The following is a 16,156-nucleotide window of genomic DNA, read 5'->3' as shown; positions in this document are numbered from 1 at the left end:
ATGTCTATAAAAAGATATTTGAGGTTTTACGTGCCAAAAGCACGATCTGATTGTGAGGTACCCCGCACAGGGGAGGGAGGACTTCGAATTAATTTCAACCATCTGGGTTTCTTTCACGTGCACCCAATGCACGGCACACGAGCGTTCTTGCATTTCACCCGTCCCATCGAAATGCGGCAGTCGTAGCCTAGAGAAGAACTCTCATACGAGTCTTACGATCTCGGAGGCACCGGGCCGTCAGGAGCGCCACAGAAACCGCATAACACAGCCGTCAGACATATGTCGCTGAGGCCTCGAAGGCCAGTATGCTTTTGACAAAGGCTGTACATACACAGTATAAATGTGAGAAGGGATAAGGGGGGCTTTATTGCATTCCATTGCACATCCAATGTTGATTATGATTGTATATATAGCTTCAGTCTTCTTGTCCAATGAGGGACTGGCGTGCATACCTCAAATGAGTGGGATGCGCTACGCTCTCCTAATCTAACTTGCCTTATCTAAGGATCGAGAAGGGTTGTGGTTATGTATCTGGTTACGCAAGTTGGTGATGCGGGATATTGATGTTGCAGATCATGTGTGCGATTGTCTATAATACATATGTGCTTCTAGGAAAATAAACATTTAGTTGGAAGTCATGTAGCGCTTGGCGGCTACATGACTTCTACAGACTGGCTTGGCGTTCTTTGGCCATAGCTGGCTCTTGCGCCACTAAACACCGCACATTTATTCATTCATGTAGTGCTTAGTGTCCATATCTTGAGACCGGCGGTAAGCTGTTATGTACAGTATGAATTACCAGTAAGTCGCAGTCACGCGACGTGCTCTGGAAGACGACCTCGACGCTTCAGTAATATCGCACGTGCACAGCAGCGAACGAATCCAAACATTTACGAAGCGCCGCGGGGTGTCGACCAAGTTGAGGGCTCTGCATATGCCCCGTCAGCAGGCGCCGGCCGCTCTCGAACGCAAGCTATAGAGTTACTGAATATGAGAGCATAAACAGCAATTCTAACACGTAGGCACAATTTGAGCTTTATAATGCATAATATTTCTTTTTCTGTACTTTTAGACCGCGGCCTTTAGCATGTGTAAAATTCTGGAATTTCGCATGACGCGAACCATCTAAGCCCCTTTAATAGCTTATGCGCAGAATCCAAACGCTAAGAACCAATCGCGCGTTCGATGGATCGTTCACTCTGCCAATCAATCGATCGGTTGCCGTGGCACGTCCAGTTGCGAATAAAGAGTAGCAAGGTGAAGTGCAAACTCACTCGACTGAAGTGTTCGACTGAAGATACAGGCTGACACGAGGTCACAAGCTTCAGCGTTTCCACACGCCGTGTTCCGCTGCAAGTGCGGATTTTCTTTTTCACGCCGATTAATCAGGACGTGCCGTTCTCACACGTGCGCGCGAGAGCTACGCCAGCGTTTTGTCTTTCTCGTCGACTAAAGTGTCTTTCTGCATGCAAGAGCGCGCGTGCTTACTGTGCCGAATGGGCACGCAATTTTTTGTTTGTTTTGTTTATAGATTGTTTCACTCGTGCGATGATGATGATGATGATGATGATGATGATGATGATGATGATGATGATGAAGAAAACGTTTTATTGACAGGAAAAGGGGAGGGGAGTTAGAAGGGTGGTCGGAATCTTATTCCGGAATTTCGTTGGCTAAGGCCGCTGCCTTGGCTCTTTCCACGAAGGCTTGCTGGTCCTCGAGGGTTGCGCTGGACAGGGCTGCCTCCCATCCTTCCCCCGTTGGCTGTATTATAGTGTATATAGGGCCCTATTAGCCTGGTAGGCCCATACCATATGTTACAAATCTGCTTTCTGCCCGCAGAACTTACACTCGGCTGAAAAGGATTGTGGCTCGATATCATGCAGCTTGAATGGGTTATTGAATGACATGGTTTGTAATCTCCGTAAATGACATTCTTCTGATTTATCTAATCCCTTGGTCGGGCCCGGGTATTTTCGCCGAGATAAGCGTAAATGCTGTAATACATCTGCGTAAGTTACTAATGGCAATGGGAAGTCCGAGTCTTCGGGGAGGGAGGAGGAGGGACCCTGGGGGAGAGAAGCTCGGGCGGCAGCGTGTGCACACTCATTTCCCTCTACGCCCTCGTGACCTGGCACCCAAATGAGCTCTTTGCTTGGAGCGAAGACCCCAGATTGTTTCAGGATGCTGCAAGCCAGCGGTGCAAGGCGGCCTCGCGTGTAATTTCTGTATGCAGTTTGAAGTCTGTAATGATGCGAAGCTGCCATGGCGATCACCGCCTCTTCCAATTCTGCAATTTCCCCGTGCCGAACAGAAAGTCCATTGACCGTCTGCCCTTTACGCACCAACAATATTGTAGAGACTCCTCCCACCGGGCCCGCAGCATCCACGAAGACTCCCTCTAATTTAGAACAGATCTGGTTCATCTTCTTGCCTCTTACCCTTCTCCTTGCTTGATGACGTTCTGGGTGCATGTTTTTAAGATGGGGGAGTGTCGCAAATTTGCTCCTCCGCTCCTTCGGAATGTCTTGTCTTGTTGCCGTATAGTAAGGACAGCTGATATTCAAGTTCTCCATGCAGTATCTTGCGTCCCGTTTTCGTTCCTACCAATCTGGCATATTGACCTAATATTTGGGCCTCAATTATCTCATCTGTTGTATTGTGCACCCCCAGCTGCAACAACCGCTCTGTAGATGTTTAGACCGACAGTCCTAGTGCCTTCTTATATGCTGTTACAAACATGACATTGAAGCGATTTAAATCGCACCTCTTCATTCGAAGGTACGGAGCTACGCACACGATTCGGCTGAGTATAAAGGCTTGGACCAACCGAAGAGTGTCGTTCAACATCATCCCTCTCGTCTTATTGGTGACAGATCTGATCCATCTGATAGATCATTCGCATTACTTCTTCGCATGACGTACGGAGTTGAGTAATCATTGCTGCGTTGACATCCTGTGTTGACAACCAGTAGTCACAGGATACGCACTGTCTCCACTTCAGGGATCGCAGTGCCGTGCACCCTAATTTGGACCGGGGCTTCCTCTTCTCGTCTGCGCATGATTAGCAGTGCCGATTTTCCCGGAGAGCAGCGCAGTCCGCACTGCTCGGCATATTTTTGGACTGTCGAAGCAGCCTCTTGGAGCGCCTCTTCCATCTGCCCCATACTGCCTTTCGTCACCCAGACCGAGATGTCATCTGCATAGAGGGCGTGCCGAATTCTTGTTTAGGCAAATTTATAAGGGCAATATTGAAGAGCAGAGGGGAAAGGATTGCTCCTTGTGGCGTACCCGTATAGTGCCCATAAGGACTGGCTGGGACCTAACATCTCCGATGTTTACATGAGCTTGTCTGTCTAGTAGGAAGTATCTGATGTATTCAAAAGTCCTTCTTCCATACTGTGTCTTCCACCGTTTCTCCAGGATCTTTTGAGTGCTTCACATTACCGAAAGCACCCTTGGGATCCACGGCTAAGACGGCTCTGCTATTGCGTTTGTTGGGTGGATCAATAACTTCCATATTGAGCTGCAGCAGTAAGTCTTGCGTGGACAGGCGCTCCCTGACGCCAAACATGGTGCGGGCATGTAATCCTTTTTCTCCCAATACGCTGAAAGTCTGGCATGCACTGCTTTCTCCATCAGCTTCCCGGCACATGAAGTGAGCAAAACCGGATGGAGGTTGTTAATATTTACCTCTTTGCACTCCTTAGGGATAAAGCTGACGTCTGCCGATTTCCACGCCAGGGGCTGTTTGCCAGCTCTCCAGCACTCATTGATGTAATCCGCCAGCTGGCCTAGCATCTTCTTGCTCATGTTGGCGAGCAAGCCGACTGTAATTTTGTCATGTCCTGGCGTCGTACCTCTTTTCATGGTTAGTAGCGCCGCCTGTATTTCTTCTACTTCGAAGTCTCTGTCGAGTTCTGAATTATCTTTGCCTTGATACTGCAACACAGGCTCGTCGTCTTTGGTCGTACAGATGTACTTGCGCGTCAGGGCTGCCAACAGCTGCTCATCCGTATCCCCCTAACCGTGGAGTGCTCTCTTGAGGTTCCGCTGCTGCTCTCCGCTCGTCTTGCTGGGCTCGATGAGGCATCGCAGGAGGCTCCACGTGGACTTGACGCCAAGCCCGCCTCTCAGTGAGTCGCACTTGATTAGCCAGTTGTTCTTGGCCAAGGTCCACGCGTATTCCTCTGCTTGTGCGATTTCAGCGACGAAGCTGACGAAGTTGAGGGCTCTATATATTCCCCGTTAGCAGGCGCCGGCCACTCTCCAACGCAAGGTAGAGTTACCGAATATGAAAGTATAAACAGTAATTCTAAGACTATAGGCGCAATTAGAGCTTTATAATGTATCATTTCTTTTACAGCGAAAGCTGTACCTTCCGTAGTTTTTTCGGCGTCCGGCAACAGCAATGGATTTGGCAATTCCTAACAAAAGGTGGACGGATGAGATTAAGAAGTTTGCAGGGACTGCATGGCCACAATTATTACATGACCGGGGTAGTTGGAGAAGTAGGGGAGAGGCCTTTTTCCTGCAGTGGACGTAGCCAGACTGATGATGATGATGAACAAACCCATACGGGTGCAGTGCGGCGGCGCAGATGTCAAAGGGGGGAACAAATGGGAACTCTCGCCGTAAACAATAGGGTGACGTCAATGTTATCGCAGTACATATGAACAGGAGAGCTATCGGCGCTGAAAACAACTGCGTTATCATTGGGGCGGACACGTACAGTTCGTACACCCGAAGAACAAGATGCGTACGAGGAGCGCCGGAGGGAACATAACTAGAATGTAAACGGCGCCGGCGCGAAACGACCACCGACGAAGAACGTTTCCGCGATGCTGAACGAAAACGACAATCGCGAGCACGCGCAGCTATGAACGAGCAACGACGCCAGACTCGCAACGCGAAAAATGACAACCATTCAACTCTGTGAAGATGGAATGGCAGCGAAAGCACTTTGCTTTTCGTTTGAGAGCTTTGACTGTCGTCAGCTTTCGCTGCCGTTCCATCTTCACGGAGTGGAATGGTTTGTCATTTTTTCTCTGCTTTAGACCACGGCCTTTATCGTGTCTAAAATTTTGGAATTCCGCATGCCGCGAACCACCTAAGCACATTTAATAGCTTATGGGTAGAATCCAAACGTTAAAAACCAATCACGCGTTCGATGGATCGTTCAATCTGCTAATCAATCGATCGGTTGCCGTGGCACGCTAAGTTGCGAATAAAGAGTAGCAAGGTGAAGTGCAAACTCACTCGACTGAAGATACAGGCTGAAACGAGGTTATTTCAGCGTTTCCAGGCGCCGTGTTCTGCTACGAATGCTGATTTCTTTTTTCAAGCCGCTTAAACAGGATGTGCCGTTCTCACAGGTGCGCGTGAGCTACGCCAGCGCTTTGTCTTTCTCCTCGACTAAAGTCTCATTTCTGCGTGCAAGAGCGCGCGTGCTTACTGTGCCGAATGGGCACGCGTTTTTTGTTTGTTTGTTTGTTTGTTTGTTTGTTTGTTTTGCTCGCGCAGTAACGGGAGCGAGAGTGCGGCCCCAAGAAACTTCCGGTCACGGGCCTCACCCGTCTTCTGCGCCGAAACACAAAGCCCGTTTTTAGATTGTCTGACTCTGCGGAAAGGATATTTTTAAGTTTTGAGGTAAAAGACGTGCGCATTACGTTTCAAGACTAATACGTATAATTTTTCGTATAACTTACGGCAACCTAGACTTGTAAAGTCGTCGTTATGTATTGAGGAAAAGTGTTTAAAATTTGCGGGCTTAACACGCTCCTGGTTCCCGGTATCGTCTCCGATGCCTTTTTTTCTGCTCGCGGTAATGTAGCCGGCTACGTCAGTGAGCAAAACCGTAAGCCCTCCAGGGCTTATGTTTGTAAACAGTAAAAGGGTATGTCTTTCTTGGCGAGTTGGGGACGAACAGTTGTAATAATAATAAGAAGAATAACAACAACAATAATAATAATAATAATAATAATGTTTATTTCCGCTCAAAAAGTGCAAAACAACACGAACAGGCCGGTCTAAGGCTCATTGGCTTATAGGACCGTGCTTATGAACATGATAGATATGGTGAATAATATACATAAATTGATGGGACATGGAGAACAAAGAAAAAAATTAATGACAAGAAATGGAAATTAATAGCAAGATAACATCTGGTCATTCTACTGAAATAAAAAGAATGAAGAAGTAAATATTACGATGCCAAAATGTTCTGGAAGTCGACTAATTTCACCATTGCTCCTTCAGTAATTCTTTCAGCGTGCTTTTCGTAGTCGCGGCAAATATTTCATCCGGTAACTTGTTAAAAATGTCCGACACTTATGCACAGCGTCTGGCCGCACCACAGCTTGTGGCTGAACGAGGAACCACATAACGGACGTGTTTTCGAAATTCCTTTGCAGCACTTCTTCTTCTTCTTCTTCTTCTTTTTTTTGAGGGCGGAATTTCAATATTGTTTGACTACAACTGTTTCAACGAGCAATGACTGAAAATTTGGTAGCCCAAGTTCACGGAAAATATTTGCAGCTGTTACTATTGGAGAATTGTAGGAAACAGCTTTAGGAACATATATATTTTTTTTGTAATCCTGTCTACGCTGCACCTCCGATGATCCGAACCGAAGCAGAAGACTGCAATGCCATATCTCAACACACTGTAACCCAGCGCATGTACAATCATTTTTTTTTTTACAAACGGGCGCAAAACGTTTTCTTTTAAACAACAGCCATGGGACTGACCTCAGTTTTGAACAAATAAGTGATCAGTGATGTTGCCAAGATAAGTTACTATCGAAAGATATTCCAAGATATTTCACACAATCAACGTATGGAATAGGTGCGCATTTACAAGAAACACAGTTCGACTTATGTAAGTACACAGGCACGCCAATTACAGTAGTCTTTAGTGTAGACCGAAAACAAACAAGCTGCGTTTTCCGGGCATTGACAACAATTCCATCGTTATTGAACCAAAGCATTGCATTGCCCACGTCATTTTGCAACATTTAGGTGGACGTTTTATAAGAAAGATGTTTTGCCAGGAACACAGTGTCGTCAGCATACTGGAACACCGAACATTTGGAAATGGCCAAAAGAAGGTCATTAACGAAGGGGCTAAACAACAATGTCGATAAAACTGACCCCTGAGGAACACCAGCCTCCAGCAACGACTTAGAACTGAAAACGCCCGTATCATCGGTGGTGACAGCTTGAAAACGATTGCTCAAGTAATGTTCGAGAATGTTGTAAAAAGGCCCACGAAATTCCCCAAAGATACAGTTTGCTTGACAAGATTTGGTGGTTCAGGGTGTCGAAGGCTTTCGCTACACCTTTGAAAAGAGAGCACACGTGAAAAGATTCCGATCGAATGCCGAGAACAGTTCATCTGGAAATTCCTCAGGCAGTGCGACAGTATACCACGACCAGAAACGAAGCCAAACCGTCGATCAGACAGAATAGAAAAATTTGTTAAGAAAAGAAGACATAGTGCGGAAAGCAAATTTTTCTATGAACTGAGAACAATAACCGGCAAAATATAAATTGACCGATAGTTTTCGATATTATCGAACAAAAAAAATATTTTAGGGCCGTCCAGAGGGCCCAAGAACTGGCGGAGCGTCACCACGTTCCCGTGCTGACTTGGGCGTCGCCTACGGTTTCGGCCCAAGGAGCTCCCCGCGTGCGATCTCCAACGGCTTAGACCCCTCAGGACCTCAAGAAAGTTCTTGACTGACTGAGGTTCTACGTGCCAAAACAACGATCTGATTATGAGGCATACGCAGTGGTGAGGGATGCGGAATAATTTTGACTCCCCTGGGTCCCCTTAACGTGCACTATGGGTCTAAGTACACGAGCGTTCTTGAAATTCACCTCCGTCAAAATAGAACCGCTGCAACCTGGATCGAACCGCGACCTCGCGCTAAAAAGCGCAGCGTCATAGCCACTGAACTACCGTGGCGGGAAAAGCAAACAAGAAGAATACACTAACAGGCCTCACGGTATACACGTGTGTCGATCTGCAGACACGCGAGTACAAATTGCAAGTCACAAGCACACGAGCGAACTTCAACGACTAGCGGCAGTCACCCACCACAAAGGAAGAGGGAGTCCAGACGAGTCCTTTCGATATACAGGGTGTTTCATCGAACACTTTCAAAATTTTTTTAGAGGTTGCCTGTAACAGATGGTACAATTCTTGTTCGTGAGGTGGTCTACTCGAAGCGGCGGACACTACTTGCAGCTAAAAGTGAAATGCATAATCGACTAATTAACAAAAATGCGTTAATTAACTTTTAACCTAATTACCCTATGGCCTATATTTCAATTTACAAATTCTAGCCGTGGAGTTCGCAAGGCGGATCCACTTGGAACGAATCTTCAGGGTGACACAAGTTTCGAGATATTAATTCCCGAACTTTGCGGAGAAATGCATTGGCGTTCCAGCTACTTTTGTGCTTGAATGCAGAATATGACGTTTTGTTACGACGTTTTGTTACGACGTTTCGTTTCTGCTTGAATGCAGAAAACAACGTTTTGCTACGAAAGTAACTGGAACGCCGATGCATTTCTTCGTAAAGTTCGGGAATTAATATCTCGAAACTGGTGTGATCCTGAGAATTTGTTCCAAGTTGATCCGCCTTGCAAACACCACGGCTAAAATTTGTAAATTGTAATATGGGCCATAAGGTTTTTAGTTAAAAATGTAATTGTTGAATTTTTGTTAATTAGCTAACTATGCGCTTCAACTTCTTGTGCAAGTAGTGTCCACCTCTTCAAGTAGCCCACCTCATGAGCAAAAATTGTGCTGATTGCTAAAGGCCGCCTTTAAAAAAATTTTTTTAAGTGTTCGCTGAAACACTGTATATATATATATATATATATATATATATATATATATATATATATATATATATATATATATATATATATATATATATATATATATATATATATATATATATATATATATATATATATATAGCGTATGTCTGTGTGATCTAGAAGAAAAGAAACCGAAAGGCTCGATTTTTATGAGTCGTAGTAAGAAGCAAGCAAAGACATCAAGGACAGCATAGGGGAAATTACTCTTATTTACTAATTGAATTTAAAGAATAGTAAATAAATGGAATTAAAGGCGTCAGGCAGGGAGATACGGTCTCTCCAATGCTATTCACAGCGTGTTTACAGGAGGTATTTAGAGACCTGGATTGGGAGAAATTGGGGATAAAAGTTAATGGAGAATACCTTAGTAACTTGCGATTCGCTGATGATATTGCCTTGCTTGGTAACTCGGGGGACCAATTGCAATGCATGCTCACATACCTGAAGAGGCAAAGCAGACGGGTGGGTCTAAAAAATTAATCTGCAGAAAACTAATGTTTAACAGTCTCGGAAGAGAACAGCAGTTTTATAGGCAGCGAGGCACTGGAAGTGGTAAGGGAATACATCTACTTAGGGCTGGTAATGACCGCGGATCCAGATCATGAGACTGAAATAATCAGAAGAATAAGAACGGGCTGGGGTGCATTTGGCAGGCATTCTCAGATCATCAACAGCAGGTTGCCATTATCCCTCAAGATAAAAGTGTATAACAGCTGTGTCTTACCAGTACTCACGTACGGGGCAGAAACCTGGAGGCTTACGAAAAGGGTTCTACTCAAATTGAGGACAACGCAACGAGCTATGGAAAGAAGAATTATGGGTGTAACATTAAGGGATAAGAAAAGAGCAGATTGGGTGAGGGAACAAATGCGAGTTAATGACATCTTAGTTGAAACCAAGAAAACGAAATGGGCATGGGCAGGACATGTAATGAGGAGGGAAGATAACCGATAGACATTAAGGGTTACGGACTCGATCCCAAGGGAAGGGAAGCGTAGCAGGGGGCGGCAGAAAGTTAGGAGAGCGGATGAGATTTGGCAGGGACAACATGGCCACAATTAGTACATGGCCGGGGTAGTTGGAGATGTATGGAAGAGGCGCCTTTGCCCTGCAGTAGGCGTAATATATATATATATATATATATATATATATATATATATATATATATATATATATATATATATATATATATATATATATATATATATATATATATATATATATATATATATATATATATATATATATATATATATATATATATATATATATATATATATATATATATAATATAATCAATATCGTGAGAAGCCAACAAACACTGACACCAAGGACAACATAGGGGAAATTAGTTGTGCTTAATAAATGGGATGAAGAAACGATAAATTAATGGAAATTAAAGTGGATGAAAAAAAAGGTCTGTGAGTGGTGGCGCTGGCTAACACTCCCAGGGTTCTACTAGTACACATAAATACCCAAGAAAGTAGATGGGGAAACAGCGCCACGGTAGCTCAATTGGTAGAGCATCGCACGCGAAATGCGAAGGTTGTGGGTTCGGTTCCCACCTGCGGCAAGTTGTTTTTTCATCCACTTTAATTTCCATTAATTTATAGTTTCTTCATCCCATTTATTAAGCACAAGTAATTTCCCCTATGTTTTTCTTGGTGTCAGTGTTTGTTGGCTTCTCATGATATGACTAATAAAAATCGGGACCCTCGGTTAACCCCCTTTCTTCTCGTTTATATATATATATGCTAGATGTTCCTTTTTTAATGCGTTAGCATTGAATTAAAAAGAAAATCCAAGAGAGACCACTTCAGCATGACTGTTGACGTTAATGCTATCAGCATTGCAGCAATGTAGCGGCACACCGTGTTACAACCGATGATACGCCTCACGTATGACGCGTTTACTGCAGGCGGGCTCCTCTCTCGCGCTTTCCTCCATTCAAGCTGCACGATCTAGCGAGGCCGCCGCGAAAGCCTCAACCGGTGCGTGTGTGAAAATATATTCAGCCAAGGTTGTCTAGAGGTCTAGGCCAAGGTTGTATGGCGTTGGTTTCATTCCGCCTCCCTGCACCAAAAACTGGCTGTGGCTTAGCTAAGGTTAAGCCCAGGATGCGAAGCATACTAGCCTTTATTTTAACGCGACAGCGTTAAGGAGCTCGTGTCGCAGAAAAGCCGGTGTCGTCGGCGTCGGCTCAGGCGTGCGGCGCTTGCTCAGGCGTACATTTCGTTGTCGCGCCGAACGCTGCGTTGCTCGACGCTCACCGCGTCCGATGCGGGGCGCGTAGTCGCTGCGCCGTAGCAAAGCCACCTAGAAACAGTCCCTGTAGCACGCCGCAACCTTCGCTTCTCATTCCAACGAGAAGCTCTGTCTCCAGGAGGCATCTCACCTCGTGAGTGTCTAGCAGAGGCAAGCGCAGGTGCTTATATACCGCCGCGACGCCGCGAGCGACGGCGCGAGTTGGAGCCCCGTTTCTCCTCTGTCATGACGTCACGGTGTCACGTGGTCAGCCTTGAAGGCGACGCCGCGAGCGACGGCGCGAGTTGGAGCCCCGTTTCTCCTCTGTCGTGACGTCACGGTGTCACGTGGTATTGAAGGCGACACCGCCGCGCCTGAGGAGCTGGGTTGAGCTCTAGTAATATGCTTCGCATAAAAGAAAAGCAGACAAAGGCAGCTGTGTCCGCATTACGCTCAGTCAACATATCCACCCTTACGGGCTACAGTTCGAAACTATAGGCGCCCCGCAGGGCATTATGGTGCACTCCCCAGGCGATGCACCCCAAACACTACCCGGCGCCGGGTTTCGGGAGCGCCTGTACCCACATTTTTTTTTCCCAGTGGGTACGAGCGGTGGGTTTCGAACTAGCCGCCTACCGCAGCCGTGGCTGGCGCCCTATACACTAGGCCACGAGTGCGGTAAGAAAAGCAGATTTTCTTCCATGTTCGAAGGGTGGCAATACTCTTTGGCGCAAACCCCGTGACCGAAGTTGGCGTCAAACAGGCCCATTGAAGAGCTGCACATACTTAGTTGCACATGCCCCGTGGCAGGTATCCAGTGAGCCAAGTTGGCGTCGAAGAGGCCTATGTGAAATATATTCATTGAAGATCAGTGTCCCAGTCAGTCCGACAGTTGCTGTCGAACCCGGTTCCTTCAGCACAACAGCCCGATGATATACCCATACTAGACAATAGACTATACCAGTGAGGAGAGTTGGCGTGAAAAAAGTTTGATGCGGACAAACAAACAACCAAACATAGCGGAAACTTGATGAAGCTCGCAAAGAATTCTAATCGCTTTAAATCGCAGCATAATTTTGTCGCATCTTCGACACTTGACCTGAAGCTTCGGAGGCACCGAAGCCATGAGGAATATGCATTACCCTATTTACTCCTGCGGGAGACACAATTTATCCGTGAAGACTTTCGTATTTCGTGAACTCCATGCTATAAAAGCTTTTGCGCTTCGGAGCATTTACGCCGCCGCGATTCTACGATTGCGAAATGCTCCCACAGCCTGGACCATCACGAAATTTCAAGTAGCCTGTAAACGAATACGGTACTAACCTTGAATTTGTGCGTTGGAAGATTTGAACGACAAAGCGAGAAACCTTGCAGAGGGCCGTACAAAGTTGGCTCCATGTGCATGCCGCGCCCTTTGAAATGAAAGGGTCACCTTCCTTTTGCTCCTGTCACCTCCTCGGTGGTAGGTGTAGCGGAAGGGGATGCAGGTGGATGTTCAATGGCGGGGCCTCCAATCTGCAGGTGGCCCTTAGACTGCACGGATCACTCTCTGAGCAGTATGCTAAAGCGTACTATCGACATCGGACAGCGTAGTGAGGAACAATGACAACCTGCGAAACTGAACACACAACGAGAAGGCATTGTTCTGCTCCCTTCCCCCGTCAGCGACAGTGGTCGGTGTCACACTCGAAACGTGTTGGGGTACGGCGCTATCGCAACAATTAAACGGCGACGCGAAAAGGCGATGCTAATGAGGAAGCGAGACGTGTCCCGTCTCGGGCATGTTGTGACCCGTCCGTGGTCTGTCACTGCAGCCTTGATTGTGGCTTCTCTTAGGCGCCGCGACTGCGTCGAGCGTTCGCATACAAAGAAGATAAAAAAAAGGTTTGACTGAGCAGTGTGCTCACCCAGCACCTACACCCATTATGATCGCTGTGATGATTCTTGCAATTCATGGACTACGCCACAGCCGCCGCTCTATCTGTCACATAGACATTAAGGCAGACTTCGCGGACGTATTGCAGGCCTTATGGACCGTGGATGGTAAAATCCCAAAGCCAGTATTTAATCAGAACATTCGAAATAAACCCGTGGTAGAGCAAGCGCTACGACAGCCGGCGGCCTGAGATCCTTGTCAAAGTTTCTGACGATCGCCATATAAAGACAAGCCCACTGCTACACCACTGCAGCTCTCGGAAAGCGTGAACAGAAGCGAGTGGCTCCTAAATAAGGTTTTCCCACTTGTGCGTTCCACACTGCCAGCGTGGTGAGCGAAAACTGATTGCGTACCACGCTTACATAAATAAAGCTCAACGCACACAGACGCGAACAGAGCGTCTCAGAAAAACGTTATAACACTCTTTTTTTTTAATTGCCTGTGGTAGATAGCACAATTCTAGTCCATGAGCTAGTCTACTCGAAGAGAGGCGGGCAATACTTGCACAAAATGTTGAAATGCATGATCCACTAAATAACAAAAAAAAAGTCAATAACTATATTTGAACTATAATTACCTTATGGCACATTTGGCAATTTGCGAATTCTAGCGGGTGAGAGTGCAAGGCGTATTCACTTGAAAAGAATAGTGTGGATGACACCATGTACGAGAGATGCGCCCTCGGACTTTGCGCCAGAAATGCACCGTCGTTCCAATTACTCTCTTCACAAAACGTCCTTTCATGCATTGAAGCAGAAAAGCAAATGGAACGCAATGTTCGGGGATTAATATCTCGAAACTGGAGCCTTCCTGAGAATGCGTTCCGAGTGGATCCGTCTTGCGAACTCTCCGGCTGGAATACGTAAATTGCAATGTACCATAAGGTAATCAGTTTAAAATGTAATTAGTTATGTTTTGTTAATTAGTCGAATTTTTTTTATGCGTGTAATGTCCGCCTCTTCGAGTGGACCAGCTCATGGTCTAGAACTGATCTATCTGCCACAGGCAATTTTTTCAACATTTCTGAAAGTGTTCGCCGAAACACCCGGTACATCGAGAGAGTTAAAGAACGCGACATTTGATGCACCTATATAGTCGTGTTGTACAACGTTTTCGCTTTATGTTTTCGCTTCATTTGTAGCCCAGTTGCAACATCAATAAGCCAAATCCTTCATACTTGCATGCACGTGATAATATTAACATTGTACACGCTTACAAAATCAAGCATTACGTTTGCGCCCACTACCATCCAATATGACGGGGATTCCCCATTGAAGCGCGGTATACCTTTAAGTAAGACTGTGCGCCCAAATAACACATGCCTTGCAGAAGAGTTTCTATTTTGTCTTGAGTACTTCTTGAGCTCATACGTCGCGTTATAATAGAGCCCTAGAAGTATATCTTGTTGGGCTATAGTTGGGGAGACGTAGCTATTTGAAGAGGGGCACAAATTGACACACGCACACATATCTTTTATTGCTGTTTTATTATAACGTCGAAAGGGGCCTATGTGTTGCGCATCCCAAATACCTCAAAGACCTGCGCACAGGCGTAGAACCGCAAGACACTGGATGATACGGAAAAGAAGAAAAAACATATGTATTTTTTTAATTCGGCCTCATGTCTCAAGTTCCAGCAAAGCGCTCCGGTACAATAATATACGGTGCCACCGATGCACCTATTCACGTTCTTCATTCTGTGGTAGGCTTCTAAACTTTCCCTCGCTAGCACGTTCTTGCATACTTCTATCATTTCGACGTCTGAGAAGCCACAATGCGCCGGCTAGTCCCTGACCGGTGTGCTTGTCTTGTCGAACAGCAGAATGCTGAACAGTGCTACACAGGAGATCGAAAAGAAGCACCTGACAGACGTGCTCTCTCCTGTGCCTCTTTTCAATAGTGTGCTGTGTCGCGCTGTTCGAAATTCCGCTGTTCGACAAGACGCACGTGAACTAGTCCAAATCAACACGCTGCTGTCGTCTTGTCTGTCTTTCTCAGTGCACTGTGTGTCAATTTGCGCCTCCTCGCTTATTTACACAGCCTTGTAAAGCCTATAGCCATGGCTCGCTTCTGTACACTTTGAGTACTCAAATTCAGATACCCCGGTTACTTGCATTTCGCAAACCGATATCTACGACACTATACGTACGTGTACAGCAGGCAACGAGTGGCTTCCTCCCAGCTACAAAAAAATCGCGTAGAACACCACGTCGACCCGCAGGCGCGATGTCCGACGCGACCGCCTGACCACAGTGAGACGCAATTCAAAGGCACAGACTTACTCATCTCATTCGCCTCCCAGCCACAACCGAAAAGCAAAGTCAGCAGATGAGGGAAACAAAAGGCGGCTTCGCGAAGTCAAGGGGAGATGCGAAAAGTTGACCCGCGCAGCAAGCAAGCTATGCGCTGTTTCCTCCATAACGACGCGGCCAACACCGGCTTGCATATAGAAAAGCGCTCAAAACAGCTGTCGGTGGGCTCGTAACTCGCGCCGTGAGTCGCACGAACTAACCGCGTAAAAGAAAGTAAAAAAAAAAAGAAGGAAAGACACAGGAGGAATAGAAATCGCGGGTGTGTGTGTTTCAAAGAAAAGAGGAAAGAAGGTCCGAGCAAAGGGAGGGGAAACCATGGAAGCCTCCACTCACGCGCCTCCGTGCTGTATGCATGCAAGTCCCGCGCAAATGAGAGAGAAATTGAGAAACAAAATGACAAAGAGAGCAAGGCGCTACGGAAAAGAAACGAACGTGAAGGTGCACCTCTAGGCTGCTTAGCGCAATATATCTGCGTCTTGGCGTGTTTTCCCTCCAGGTTGTGAGGCCGTGCATATAGCCGGCCTCACAACCGTGGGTTCCACCTTCCCACGTTCAGAGCGAAGTTATGGGGAGTCCGAGCAAGAGCGCGAGGAGTTGCGTCCAAGTTGTTCGTGGGTTGCGTATGCTGTCGCCCTGTAATGAGAAACTGATTTATGGTGGCGCGCTCTCTTTCGTCACACCGTGGTTCGAAGTTGGTTGACCCGCGAGCACAGGCGACATGCCTTCGGAACAGCCTGAAGAACAGCCTGAATGCCGGAGCTATAGCTGGGG

General features: G+C 46.5%; 1 protein-coding gene across 4 annotated transcripts in view; it reads right to left on the bottom strand.

Moving 5' to 3' along the window:
* LOC135908480 (glycoprotein 3-alpha-L-fucosyltransferase A-like) overlaps nt 1–15,499 on the bottom strand; it is a 40,816-nt gene extending 25,317 nt beyond the window's left edge. Inside the window, exon 1 of one of the 4 annotated variants that reach the window (XM_065440276.1) lies at nt 15,356–15,499. The gene's annotated coding sequence lies outside the window, so the exon portion shown is untranslated. Of the gene's footprint in view, nt 1–1,274; nt 1,406–5,259; nt 5,399–15,222; nt 15,334–15,355 lie in introns of those variants that run through there. The other 3 variants (XM_065440278.1, XM_065440274.1, XM_065440275.1) reach the window with 3 other exon arrangements.
* Nucleotides 15,500–16,156: the final 657 nt, after the last annotated feature.

Source organism: Dermacentor albipictus, chromosome 3, assembly GCF_038994185.2.
Source record: "Dermacentor albipictus isolate Rhodes 1998 colony chromosome 3, USDA_Dalb.pri_finalv2, whole genome shotgun sequence".
In the NCBI taxonomy this organism is placed as follows: Eukaryota; Metazoa; Arthropoda; class Arachnida; order Ixodida; family Ixodidae; genus Dermacentor; species Dermacentor albipictus.
Note: the sequence above shows the minus strand (reverse complement) of the source record. Positions and strands in the feature narration are given on the sequence as shown.